The sequence below is a fragment of the Ammospiza nelsoni genome, chromosome 31 (genome assembly GCF_027579445.1).
Source record: "Ammospiza nelsoni isolate bAmmNel1 chromosome 31, bAmmNel1.pri, whole genome shotgun sequence".
NCBI lineage: Eukaryota > Metazoa > Chordata > Aves > Passeriformes > Passerellidae > Ammospiza > Ammospiza nelsoni.
In genome coordinates this window covers 3,738,132-3,752,225 of record NC_080663.1, presented here as the reverse complement: position 1 = coordinate 3,752,225, position 14,094 = coordinate 3,738,132, and the positions used below count along the sequence as shown (strand labels likewise).

General features: G+C 49.3%; 1 pseudogene; it reads left to right on the top strand.

The window, feature by feature from the left end:
* LOC132085538 (serine/threonine-protein kinase PAK 3-like) overlaps positions 1 to 14,094 on the top strand; it is a 21,667-nt pseudogene extending 7,573 nt beyond the window's left edge.

Genomic DNA, 14,094 nt, shown 5'->3' with positions numbered 1-14,094 from the left:
AAGGACGCAGGGCTGGCGGCCGTGAGCAGCTGAAGATGAGGCAGCGTGGGGCCAGGGGGCCAAGAAGGCCAAGGGCACGGTGGCTGTGCCAGCAGCAGTGGGGCAGCAGGAGCAGGGCAGGGAGCGTGGCCCTGTGCTGTGCAGCGCTGCGGCCACAGCTGGAGTGCTGTGTGCAGCTGTGGGCCCTGGGAAGCAGAAAGTCATGGAGGGGCTGCAGCGTGGGCACAGAGGGAAAGGGGAGCTGGGCAAGGGGTGCAGCACAAGGCCAGGGAGGAGGTGCTGAGGGAGCTTCAGCCTGGACAATGGGGGCTCATGAGGGACCTTCAGGCAGACTTCCATAGATCCCTGCCTTGGATCCATAGAGCCAATGCTCAGCACGAGGGCTGTTTCCCTGACAAACATCCCTTCACTACATCCAAGTGCTTTAGACACTGGAGTAGGTAACACTTGCATATTTTGTTTATTTGTTTGTTTGCTAGAAGGAGAAGCCTTGTGCAATTTCTCCTTCTCCAGGGAGCAAGGGAGCTTTTACTCAATCTTTCCTGCCCTTTTCCAGCACTGGCAGAAACACATCACTTTCAGGTTAATGACTCCCGTGTCTTTAGGCTGCCCAGGGAATCAGTGTGTGTTGTGTTTGGGAATTGAGCAGGAAATCAATGCCCTTGCATTCCAGCTGGTGCTCAGAGATTAGAGGAGCTGGGAGGGCTGGGCTGCATTTCTGATTCCAGCCACTTTAGCACCATCAATGTGGGCGAGTCCAAGCGAAGAACTTGCCCGAGCACAGATGCACAAAGAGAGCAGTTCCCAGTGCAATGCTCTGGGTCTGATTGCATTCCATAAGGACCCACACGCTCCAGATTCCCCAAGAGTGTGGGTTACTGAAGCAACAGGAGAGCAAGTTCAGGATGGTTGCTGACTGGGGCACTGCTACCGAGTGCTGATGTGTGTAGCGACAGAAAGGACAGGATTGATTCAGGGTGACCCCCATGTGGCGAATAATGTTCTTTGACTCTATGATTTAGAAGGTTAAACAAATGCTTTCTTAGGCTATGCTATATTACACTAGTACTATATTAAAACTATACTATAGAGATACTATACTAAAAAGCTACTAAAGAAAAACTCGTGACTGTCTCCAGACAGTCACAACACAGATTTTATCTAATTAGCTAATCAAGCTAAACAACTACCACTAAAATCCACTTAACAAATCACTTTCAGTAAACAATCACTATAACATATTCTACATGTACTAAACAACAAGAACAGCCAGTAGAGATAATTGTTTTCTCCTCTTCTCTAAGTTTCTCACTACCTTCCCTTAAAAAAAACCTAGGAGAGAGAGAGGAACTATATCTCTCTGTATTCAAAGAATGTAAATGCCACAGCACAGTAAAGAGAGATTAAAAAAGTGAGATCTGTCTGTCTGTCTGTCTGTCTGTCTGTCTATTGAATCTTCCTGGCTCAGCTCCAAACCAGTGGAAGATGCAAAGCTCACCTAAAGGCATCCCTTCAGGAAAGGAGTAGAGACAAGTTCCATTGACTGATCCTGAGCAGGCAGAGATGTTTCCCCCTCCAGAGATGGTTGTTTTTTCCCCTCATGTTTTCCTCCTCCAGCCTCTTGTGCCCTGAAGCCTTCTTTTTATTCTTTAAATTTTTGCATGTCCTGAGGGAGTGGAACTATCCCATGCTGTAGCTGGGGTCTGGTGACTTTGCTCATACATGACACATGGTTTGCATTACATGACACATGGTTTCCTACGCTGGCATCTCCAGGGCTGTGTAAGTGCATTCGTTAATGGGGCCTTATGAGAAACTCTGTTACTGCTGGTCAGAATTCTCCGTTGACAAAAGAGGGAAAAGAAATGCCTTGGTCCTCCTCCATATACTGAGGTGGCCATAGGGGTTCTCTGACTTCCATCAGAGATCTTTGCATGCATCCTTATCTCCTGAATGACCCAGTTTTCTAACGAGAGTGTGGATGTCAGGAGGGAGGAATGCTGGTGCAGGCCTGAAGAGAAGGTGAACTCCAGAAGTGTTTCTCACAAGGAGTGAGCTCACCCAGGAAGCCCCTGCAGAGCCAGGATGGAGCTGTGGGACAGGGCAGGGAGTCAGTCACTACTGAAAGACAAACAGGACATGGCAGAAGCAGAGGGAGGCCCTCACCAGACCCTTGAGAAATGCCACCCCTTCCCTGTCAGCTGCCTGAGAGGCTGCTGGAGCTTCAGTCCCAGATGGCCCCTGATTGTAGGGCCAGGGTCACTTTGGAATCTGTGCCTCCCCTCGGGCAGAGAACGACCCAGGAGAGCAGCAGCACAGTGCTTTGGGAACATGTGAGCCAGGCAGTCTGTGAGTCTTGGCCCACAAAGGGCGTATGGGAAGTTGAAACACATCTTCTCTTGCTTTCTGTGCAGGTGCTTCTAGAGAAAGAGCAGGAGCACACTGCCTCATCTGAGCTGCCATGCCAGACTCAGGGAGAGCTGTTCCCAGCCCGAGAGCAGGAAGAGCAGCTCAGGCAGCAGGTGGAAGAGCCACAGGAGAATGGCCAGGTGAGCCTGACTGGCCAGGGCACAGAGGGAAGGGCAGGGAGAGGGGCGCAAACCAGAGCTCCTGGGACTGAGGAGGCCAGGAGTGCCACAGGCACTGGAAGCACAGAGACTTGGAATCTGCAGAGATCAGCCCTGGGACAGGATGGTTACAGTGGAAGCAGAGCTGTGTAGGGAAGCAGAAAGAAGGGGCTGAATAAATGTGATTTTGAGGCTAAAAGAGGGAAAAGCTGAGCCTGATGGCAGCTCTCAGTCACTTGCTCTGCTTTTGTGTGCACAGAACATCAAGGCAGAGCCACAAGCAGAGCTGCCTGAAGCTCAGACTGACATGGCAGTGAAGAGGAGGAATGAAGACATCGAGGAGGAGAAGAATCTGCCTATGCAGAGGGGCAATTAACAAAAACAGGTGAATGAAGGAATGGCAGCCACTCCACTCATGAAAGAGAGTGCTTTCTGTTGTTGTTTACAGAAAATTGACGAACAGATGCAGGCACAGCTGAAGGAAACTGAGGCTAGGATCAAGGCAAGGAAGAAGAGGCTAGATGAAAAAATTAAAATAATCTAAGAGAAAATGAATCACCTCCTTCAGGAGCAAAAGGCTCTAGAAAAGCAAGTGAAATAGCACTAGGCACTGCAGTCACCCAAGGGGTGGTTTCTGCCTGCCCTGCCTATCCAGTGCAGAGCAGCAGCAGGGGTGGGTGATGCCTCTGAGTGCCATCCTGATGAGGCCTCTGTCAGAGCTGCTCTCAGGGACACTTCCTGCTCTGCTGGATGTCAGCTGATGCTCTAGACAGTGGCATTACTCCTTTGGCCATTTAGCCACCAGTCATCCAAACGAACTCCTGCTGGCTTCTTCCAGGTGACTTTGTTTCTTGAGGTGTTTTTGCAGGTGAACATGGTCACTCACATAGATTTGGAATACGAGCTACAAGCTGTCTGTATCCCTTGCGAATCTGCTCCTTTCCTTTCCTTTCCTTTCCTTTCCTTTCCTTTCCTTTCCTTTCCTTTCCTTTCCTTTCCTTTCCTTTCCTTTCCTTTCCTTTCCTTTCCTTTCCTTTCCTTTCCTTTCCTTTCCTTTCCTTTCCTTTCCTTTCCTTTCCTTTCCTTTCCTTTCCTTTCCTTTCCTTTCCTTTCCTTTCCTTTCCTTTCCTTTCCTTTCCTTTCCTTTCCTTTCCTTTCCTTTCCTTTCCTTTCCTTTCCTTTCCTTTCCTTTCCTTTCCTTTCCTTTCCTTTCCTTTCCTTTCCTTTCCTTTCCTTTCCTTTCCTTTCCTTTCCTTTCCTTTCCTTTCCTTTCCTTTCCTTTCCTTTCCTTTCCTTTCCTTTCCTTTCCTTTCCTTTCCTTTCCTTCTTCTCTTCCTTTCCTTTCCTTTCTTCCCAGTCAATGGCTCCTGGCTGACAGGGACAAGCTGTAGTCTCTGACTGCTTTGTTCTGTTTGACTTGAGGTGGAAGTGTTGCCATCCTCCCTGGCAGCCTGCAGAGAGTTCCGGCAAATGACGGGCAACCAAGATCCCCGAGGCTGGCATGAGGCCCAGGAACTGATCCATCCAGAGATGCTGCAGGATAAGCATGTCCCAAGGAAGGTGCAGAAAAAGAGAATTTCATGGCAGGAGGTAGAACATTAGAATGAGGAGCTGCAAATGTATCTGCAGACCTAGGAGGGGGAAAGGAGTCTTTGGGAGAAATGGAGCAGTCGTTGCTGCAGTCATCCTTTAGAACAAGAAACTGGCTATGAACTCGAGTAAAACCAGCCTTTGGTTTTGACCATTTGGTTTCACAAGTGGACATCCAAAGCAATCCAGTGGAAGAGCTCTGCATGAGGCTGACAGCAGCTTCCTAAGGGCTTGCATTTCCAATGGCAATCTCTCTTGCATTGCAGGGCAATCTGCCACACCTTCCTGACATCAACTCATTTCTTGTCTCAGATCTACACTGACTCTGACACTGAAGCTGCTGCAGAAGCAGCAGTGCCATCCCAAGGAGCCTTTGCTCCCCAGCTGAAGAAGTGGAGCCTGAGCCCTTGGTTCACCTCCTGTGCTGACCCAGCTGCTGCTCAGCAACAGGAGATGGCGGGTGACTCCCTGGAGCAGCAGAGTACATCTGGTATCTTTCTTATCTGAGGGACAGTGAGTTGTGTGCACGTGTCAGCACAGCTGTACCAAAGGATTTTGCTCAGTTTAGTGTCACAGAAGTGCTGGCATTGCTCCGAGGCAGCAAGAGAGAGCTCTGGGTGTTCCTGTTGCCTCCGAGGGCAGCTTAGACTGGCTGAAGTTTGCCTGGGCTTCCCTTCTCTCTGCCGAAGGCAGAAGCAGGGATTGTTCCTGGATCAGCAGAAGGCTGTGACTGCTTGAGTCCTAGCCACTGGCAGAAGCCCTGCTGAGATCAGTCTCTAGGAAAACACATCAAGCCCTTTGTGATTCTGCAGCACAACCCAATGAATCTGCTTCTTGCCCTTAATGGCTGCCAGTGCTGTGCTCTCAGATAAGATCTGGTAGGGTTGAGATGAGAGCCCAGTGGATTCTGTGTCTACCATCACCAGTTGGGACAAAAAGGGCACTGATCTGTGCCTCGGTGTGGCTGATCTCAAAGCCCATCCTGTTGTGTCCTGAATGGGGGCAACAGCTTGTCCGGGGCTCAGGCTCACTCTGGCTTCTTCCCATCAGTGCCTGTCAGTGCTCATGCTGGGGCTTTGCCAGCCTTGTTGTGGTCGCTGCCCTGCCCCTGAGGGCTGGTGGGAATGCAGAGGCTGGAGCCTTCCTTAGCTGGGAGGGTTCGCTGCTGCCCGGCTGCTGCAGCACGGAGCTGCCTGAGGCAGCAGCCCCTTCTCTGGGCCGGCTTCTGCCTCGCACGGCCTGGACTCACAAGAGGATCAGCATCTCCTCTGGGCAGCTCTCTGTGTCACAGGGACGCCAGAGGAGCACTGCTGTCCTCTGTGTCCGTGCCCGCCGTGCCGAGTTGGGAAGATGGGGACGTGTGCGGTGCAGAGAGGGCAAGTGCAATGGGAGCGACTGATCCGCGCTGTCAGGGTGAAGAGAAGCGGCATGGTTCTTCACATGGGGCACGGGCAAGGGCATCTTTGGGCTCAGCCTGCTCATAAAGGGTGAGGGTCCTGATGCTGAAAGCCCCGTGGGGATCGGTTCTAGCATGAGCTGCTCTGGTTTACAAACACAGAGGCATTCTTCTGGCAAACTGCTGCAAGGTGGAAAAGATGGGAACACTTGGCAATATTCCTCCTGTTCTGGACTTGACATCTTTTCAGAGGAATTGATTCTAGATGTCCAGGTGCATTTAATCTTAGCAAGTAGGAAACCTTTTCTAAATCTCACAGTGTTTATTCCCAAGAAAACAAAGGCACTGTTAGTTCCAGCTCTCCTTAATGTTTCTAGATGACAAACTTACTTGCCTAGGTAGGTACTCTCTTCTGGTCTCAGTGTCCTCTGAATGTATCTCCCTGTGCTTCCCTGTGTGTCTGCTGTCAAGAGGTCTCTCACTTCAAAGGATGCTGGAAATCAGTCTCTGTGCCAGCCACTTGTGCTGTGGGCCTGCTGTTCTTTTCTTGGTGTTCCAGTTGCTGTTCCTGTTGTTGTTAGCCAGCTGTCCACCAAGGGAGGGCTCAGAGCCCCAGACAGTGGGGCTGCCTTTTGTATCTCCTAGAAGGTGGGATCTCTGCTTTAAAGTGAACATCTTGCATTTTGTTTCCCTCAGGGAGAATGGTGAAGATGGAAGGTCCTATTCTAAAATACATTGAACTGGAAAATATTGGCAGTGGGTGAGTCCAAGCAATGTTAATGGTACAAAACTATGCATCAGGTGTTTTGCTGGTGGAATAGGTATCAATTGTGAAGTCAGACAAACTGCAAATGTGTTCAGGCACTGGGCTTAGATTGTCAGTGCTGATCAGAATTTCTAGGTGTGCTCAGAAGGCATTGTCAAAGACATCTTCATGCTTCCAGTGTCCTGCAGGCATTTACAGCAGAGATCTCCTGTGTGGGCTGGCTTTCACTGCAAGATCTAAATGGCTTCTCCTTTCTCTGCTTCTGTTTTTTTTTCTAGGAGTTTTGGAGATGTTTATAGAGCACTCGACACTGCCACAGGAGGAGAGGTAAATGTCAACAACCCCTGCAGACTCTGCTGCACTCGAGGGCTTTCCCCTCTGGTGTGAGCTGTGGCTGGAGCTTTGGGCAGAGCTGTGCTGAAAAGGCACAAGAAGCACAGACTGGTGCCAGCCCACAGAACACATTTGGGACTTTGTCCTCCTCAGCTGCCAGAAGGAAGGCACGGAGGGCAGCGGTTCCTTTCAGAGAAGGACGCGCTCACTCGCTCTCCATTGCTAAAACAAAGGTGGTGCCTTCGAGCACCTCACTGCTCTTTGAGGCTACAGCTTCAGAGTCCTGAATTCTCATTTCTGGCTGCCAGCAAATCCATCTGAAAGTTACTGGCAGATCCTTAGCCACCTGCAGTGCTGCACTTGGGAACTGCACATAGGGAGAGACCTGCAAGGCGTCCCTGAAAGCCCTAAGCCCTGCCCATATCACAAGATGTATCCACAGAGTATTAAGGCATGGATTCCTTCTTCTGAATCCCAAACCAAGCAGCAGAGAGTGTGGTCAGAGGTTTGTGGGTGATAACTGAGACACCGCTGTTACCAAGTGGTCAAGGCAAAATGTCAGTGCCCCCACATGTCCTGTAACTGGCTCCCAAGGGAGCAGAGAAATGGGCTGTTGGAATGTCAGTTCCTGATTACTGCAGTGCCTGATCACAAGGCAGTTTGGCACAGCTCAGCTGTGTCATTGCAAAATCACTCGCTCCACGTGCCTTGTGGTCTCGTGCCACCAACCTCTCAAATTACTGATTTTCAATGTCATTTTAGGTGGCCATCAAGAAAATACAGTTTCAAGGACTGAGGAAAAAGGAATTAAAATCAATGAACTCATGGTCATGAAGGTGAATAGAAATCCCAGCCTGGTTAACTGTTTAGACAGGTGAGTTGTGCTTTTGTCCCATGAATGTTTGTTTACATATTGCAAACATGCAAGGTAAAATCCCCCTTTGGTCACTGGCAGAAAATAGAGCTGTAATTATTTGCTAATTATTATTGCTCTTTTCATCTCCAGTGGATGGGAAGAGATTGCATTTTGTCTGCATAAGTCTTTGCTGGCACATGGTATCTGAAAATTGTTCAAAAACCTGGATGATTTGTGTCTTACTAAATCAATGATCTCTATTCACAGCCACCACTTCGTTTTAGAGCTTGATTTTTTTCAAGTGTCTTCTTATGTCCAGGTAAACTAACACGAATTTCCCTTGGATTGTTGCCACTGGTTTTCATTGCTATGCATGCCAGGAAGATTAGGTGCTTTTTTCCAGAAAAACCATGCGTGACAGGTTTTTTATCTGGGCTGTTTCTAAACTGCACATTTTGCTTACTGCCCATCTAAGACATCTCCTTTTTTGCAGCTGTGCCTTTCTCCTTGAGACTGCACAGATTGCAAACAATGCACAGCCGAGAGGGAATGTCTATTCCTTTATTTTGTCTTTGTCTCAAAGGGACCTGAAAAGAAGAATCAACCCTTCTTTCCAAACAGCAACCTAGCCATGTACATTCATCTACATGCCCTTGTTTCCTTCTTTCAGCTACCTTCTGGGTGAGGAACTGTCCCTGGTTATGGAGTACATGGATGGAGGCACTCTGAGCAATGTCATCAGCCAGACCTTCCTGTCTGAAGATGAGATGGCAGCCATCAGTCGGGAGGTCAGTAATCCCAGCTGTGTTTCCAAGGGCTTGGGCAGGATTGTCTGGGAAACAGGGCCTCAGAGCTGGAGTGATTTCCTGTGACAAGCTTTGTTTCTGTGTTGCTGCTATTCTATGGGCAAGTAAAAGCATCTCAAGTGAAAGGCCTGCCATTGCCCCTTCACTCCCTGTACTCTGTGCCAGTACTCTTATCTCTCCTGCTGTTGTATTCTCGCTCTGTCTCTTGTATTTGTATTTGCTGTTCTCCACTTGCCTCTCTAAATGTTTGCCTGGAGTCTGTCTTCACTGCATTCCTTGCCTGTAAAAGCAAAGTTGCTGGTGGCAGGATATGAAATAACCAGCAAAGAAAAAATACTCATTTCTCACAGTCCTCAGCTGAAAAGAATAGTAGTGCAGCCAAAATGCTCTTTGCTTCCGGGAAGTGACTGGTGTGATACTTACACGCCTGTGCTGAGGCCAGCAAGAAAATCTTTTCCATGCAGCCTCCCACCCAAAAGTGATCCACTAAACACCAAAGGGAGGTATTTTTCCTTTCAAAACCCCTCCTTTGTCCTCTGCATGGAAAAAGCATGTCCACTGCAGCAGGAGTCACCCTGGCTGGTTGGCAGGGGACAGCCTACAACAGCAGGTGCTGTTGCTCTTTCAAAAGCTGACGTGCCTTTCCTCAGAAAGGTCCTGCTCTGCAAGTGTTGGAGCAGCAAGCTCTTCCTCTCAGTGGCCATTACTGTTCTGCCATTACTCCCCATTCCCCTGGAGAGGGAATCTTTTAGATTCTTTGTTTCCTTTCTTTTGTGATGAAATCACATCACTCATTTTTGCCCTCCTCTTTCTGTTTTCTCTCTCAGTGCCTGCAAGGACTGGATTTTCTTCATTCAAACCACGTCATCCACCAAGATGTGAAGAGCAGAAACATCCTTCTCAGAACTGATGGTTCTGTCAAGCCGGGTCAGTATATTCTTGGTCAGGTGCAGCGTTCCAGGGATGTGGGTGTGGGGCTGCTTGGAGTGACTGCCAGCTCCCCAAAAATGGTGCTGGTGGCAGTGCAGGGACCCCTGCTGCGAGCTGAGGGCACAGTTGCAACGTGCACAGAGGTAGAAGGAGCCACAAGCAGTCAAGAGTGGCCTTGCTCTGTGTGGGTCCCTTCCAGACAGAGGGAGCTACAATCTAAAGCTTCAGGGGAATGAAGTCCACTGCTGTGAGCAGCGTTGAGAAACCTGGGATTTTTTGGAAAGCCCCAAGGAAATCGAGCATGGACAGTTCTCCAGGAGATCCAACAGCACATTGTTAGCCTGAGAGTGGGGAATTCAGTTGCTTGGTTTCCTAATTGGAGCTGGCTTTCATGGTTTGTTTTTTTCTCCACAGCTGACTTTGGCCTCTTTGCTCAGCTCAGCCCTGAGCAGGGCAGACGGAGCTCTGTGGCCGGCGCTGCTGGGTGGCTGGCGCCTGAAGTGGTGACAGGTCAACCATGTGGCCCCAAAGTGGACATATGGTCTTTGGGAATCGTGGGCATCAAAATGGTGGAACGAGAAGTTCCTTCCTGGAATGCAACTCCTGTCTTGGTAAGGTGCAAATACTCACTGATCCCACTGTCTTTCTCACCTGTCCCATGTTCTGTGTGCCATTGGACAAAATCCCACTGCCATCTGCTGGCACCACTTCCACCAAAGTCCCCTTCTAAAAATGCCCCTGCAGCACAGCAGCATCTGCTGTAGCTTTGGTTGTATCAGAAAGGGAAGTGGCAGTTCAGAAACCTAACCAGTTCAGAAGCCTGCCATTTTGGCCTCCAGCCATGCCTGACATTTCCCACTTGTTTTTTGAACAGTGTTGGAACCCTGTTTCTGAAGGACAAGAATTTTTCAGTGGACAAGGTAGACATGCGATAAATATCCCGAGAAATAGAGGTTAGACCTTTCCAGTTTAAATTTCATAGAAAACATAGGAAAAAAGGAAAAAGAAAACTAAACAAAAAAGGAAAAGAGAAATAAACCTACTACCAAAGCAATGCCCTAGCAGTTCTGCTTGCTTTTTCATTTTTTAAACACAGCTCTTCTCTTCCATTCTGTAGCATCTTTTCCAAATCCTGTGGTTGTTGAAACTTTCAGGCTTTCAAGTCACCTGAACATTGTTCAGTCATGTGTGTGGGTGGCCTGGATAAGTGTAGGATGTGTTTTTCTCCGACTGCAGTTAGAATTGTTTGCCAAACCCTTGGCTGTTTCTTGGTACTTTAACAAGTTGATGAGCTTGCAGGCAGGTGCCTGGGCTGGGATCCAGCGTGGGCAGTTGACACTGGTGCTGTGTTTCTTTACCACAGGAGCAGGGCCATCCCTGGCCTGCACAGTTCTAATGACAGGGAGGACTCCAGCTCCCCACCATGGCCAGTCGCTGAGTTCAGCTGAGAGTCAGGATAAAACCCTCTTTGTCACCTCTGGTGATGTGGGAAAAGGACAGAAAGCCACATAAATTATTTGTACACAAGAGGAGTACATTGCCATTTCCGGCTTTGAAATTCTCCTTTGGCTTAAAGAGGATAATAGCAAAGTCTCTTTGGTCACCATCTATTTCAGCGCCACGAGCACAGAGTTATCATGACAGTGGTGGGCATTTTTATGGAGACTCCAAGGCCTCTTGCCATTGTTATTTTTGTCTATTTGAGATGGATTCTGCAAGTTGAGGTCTGAATAGTTCCAAGTCGGTGTCTTATGTTTCTAAATACCATCTTGCAAAAGCAGAATGAGCTCTCTCCCTCTGGCTTGTCAGCGTGTTAGAGCTTGGTTCCACATGAACCACACTGGATAATGATCAGTCGATGTCTTGCCAATCTACACTGTAATTCCTTGGCCTGAGGAGTATCAGAAAGACCTGCTGAGCTCCATGGACACTGTCAGCTGCATGGAAGTGAGCATCCTTGGCCTTGCTGAAGAAACTGGAGCTCAGCTTAGGTTAGATGCTCTTGAGCAGGAGAAAGGCTGGAATCGTCAGGTGTTTCCAGAGGCCTGCGTGCCCAGAGGGACTGAGTTCTGGGGAGCAGCTGGATGTTTCTGCACATCATGGAAGGGGACTGCCAGACAGCTCAAGCCTCACCACAGGCAAACACTCCCCAGCTCTTCTCAGGCAACATTTGCTTTGGGTTTCAAGTTGTTCCCACTTGTCTGTCTGTGAAGATGCCCCTCAAACACAAGGCAAGCCTCTCAGAACTGGTGTTACATTTCCAGAAATGAAGAAAAGAAGCCCAAACACAAGAAAGTTGCTAAGGCACTGGTTTTTAGGGAGGAACTTAACCCCCTGTGCAGTTTCTTCTCACTGGGAAACGTGCCTGAAACCTGGGCATGAGGGTGTAAAGGCCACAGAGTCTCTTCTGCTTCTTGTGCAGTGCTGCTGAAACACTCAGTGACCATGTTTCTCTCCTAGCCCAAGCCACATTCTGCCCGTCACCAAGCCAGAGCCTGGTGATGTGGAGAGCCTGCCAGAACCCCCCATTTATTTCCTGGCCCTGGGATGGGCCTAGCATTCATGCATTGACTTGAGTAGCCAAAGGAGTAGAGGGTGATCATAGGGATGGAACCTCTCCTTCTGATTTGACCATGAAAGGTTTTTCTTTTCCATGTAAGGAAAGCAGAAATTTTCAGACTGCTGAGAGACAGAGCTGCAGGTGGCTCCTGTATGTCCAAGCAGGTGTTTTCATGCCAGTACATTTGTGCATGCATCTTAATGTGTCTGTGTTGAAGATGAGATTCCCAATGTTTGTTTCCTTACCTGAGGAATACCTGGTGCATTTCCTTTCTTTCCTTCCAATTCCCATTGTTTTCAAGAAGAAAGCAAAAAGCTTGATTCATTTTGTTTTATGGCAGCTGTGCTTAAGGGACCAAGAAGCACTGCAGAGATGCTTTTCATGTACTAACCCTTGGATAGAGTAGAGTTAGTATAGCAAAGTCCTTCTTCCAAAAAGCCTCTCAAGTTGGTATGAATCCTCAGGGAAGGAAATGTGATTGTGGTAATGTAGTTCCCACTAACTAGGTCAGTCAACGAAATCAGCTGCCAAGGCAAGATCTGTGGGATGTTGGAGAGGCTGTGGTGCATCGGGGTTTGGGGTTTTGGTTGGTAAAGAAAAGTCATCTCTGGGTCTCTGCCAGGGCAGAAACTGCCACTGCAGAACAGAGGTTAAACAAAGGGATCTGGGAGAGCAGTGACAGATGGGAAAGAAGCAGGTGGAGCCTGGTGTCTCCTTTTTCCCCAGCCCCAACTCCGGATAGCCACAGGAGGAAGACAAAAGCTGAAGCAGCCCAACCTATTTTCATCTTGCCTGCGTGACTTCCTCAGCTGCTGCCTGCAGAGAGACGAGGCGCGGCGCTGGTCTGCCAAGGAGCTCCTGCAGGTAAAATGTGAAGGGGCTGCAGGTGAAACAGGGTCTGAGGGATGGGCTCCTCCTCCACTCAAGCCCAAGGCATCAGATGAGCCCCCTTCCTGCTCACCTCCACTCTTGCTGCTCTTCAAATGAAAATGGTGAGGAATCCTAGACTGGGCTGGGCTGGCAGGCTCCTGTAAAGGTCCTCTGGTGCAAGTGTCCTGCAATGAGCAGGGACATCTTTAAAGAGATCAGGTTGCTCAGAGCCCTTTGCCACCGGAGCCGGAATGGTTGCAGGGATGGGGCTCCTACAAGCTCTTGGGGCAAGCTGTGCCAGGGTGGCACCATGCTCGGAGTAAACAAGTTCTGATTAGATCCTATTTGTGTTTAAAAATATTCACCCCCATCCTATTGTATCTGGCCCTGTTAAAAAAGATGTCGCCCACTTTCTTCAAAGCCACTCTGAAGTCTTGGAAAGTGGCAATAAAGTCTCCCTGGGGCCTGTTCTTCACAAAACTGAATAACTCCAGCTCCCTCTGCATTTCCTGAGTCAGAGAGGTCCTCTGGCTGTTTCTGTCACCTTCTTTTGTAATTTGGTGTGGTGTTCAGTTTTATCTAATGGCAAAAGAATTGAAGTAGAGCAATGCAGGGTTCAGAGACATGAAATGGTGGTGGAGGAACCCAAGGAAGCCAGTCCCAGCCTAGGGGTCAGAGATTTGGCTGTGGCAGGAGGGGCTGTGGGGGGCTCACTGTGAGCCTCTTAGGGGCCCTGGTTGGTGCCCCCCAGCCCACCCTCAGAGGTTTCTGCCATGCAAACAGGGACAGCTGGGAGGGACTTGTCCCAGCCCCATCTGCTGCCTGGCACGCTCAAGCAGACGGGAACTGTGCCAGGGTTACTGCCAGGTTGTGTGGCAGAGAGGGAACTGCAGGGCCCAGTGCCACTGGGCTGGCCCTGCTGGGAAGGCAGGTGCCATCCAGCACACGAGGGGCAGGGCATGGAAAGGTAGACACTGCTCTGTCTCCCTGTGGAAATCAGCACAGTGCCTGTCTTTCAAAGAGAGGGACCAGTGTGAGGCTTTGGAGTTTCCTGAAAAGTAGAAACTCCAAGGACAAAGAAAGCACCATTTCCAGAGCACTGGCAGGGCAAAAATCTCAGCAAGATGAAGACACCTGGATAAATGGATGAGTGGGATTCTGGGCCAGGTTTGCCTGTGATGGCAAATTCCTGCACATAAAGTTGGAGGTGTAGATGGTCCCACTGGTCCTCTTCCTGTATCCTTCTAGGAGCCAGAGGAATCCTGTGAAGCACTGAGCTTGGAAAGTCATGGTCCATTGTTTTTTGTTGATTTGTTTTTTTCCCTTTGAGCAGCATCCATTTGTAACATTTGCTGAGCCTGCGTCCAGCCTGGTGCCACTGATTGTTTCAGTGAAGAAGAGGAGGGAGACAAGAACATGA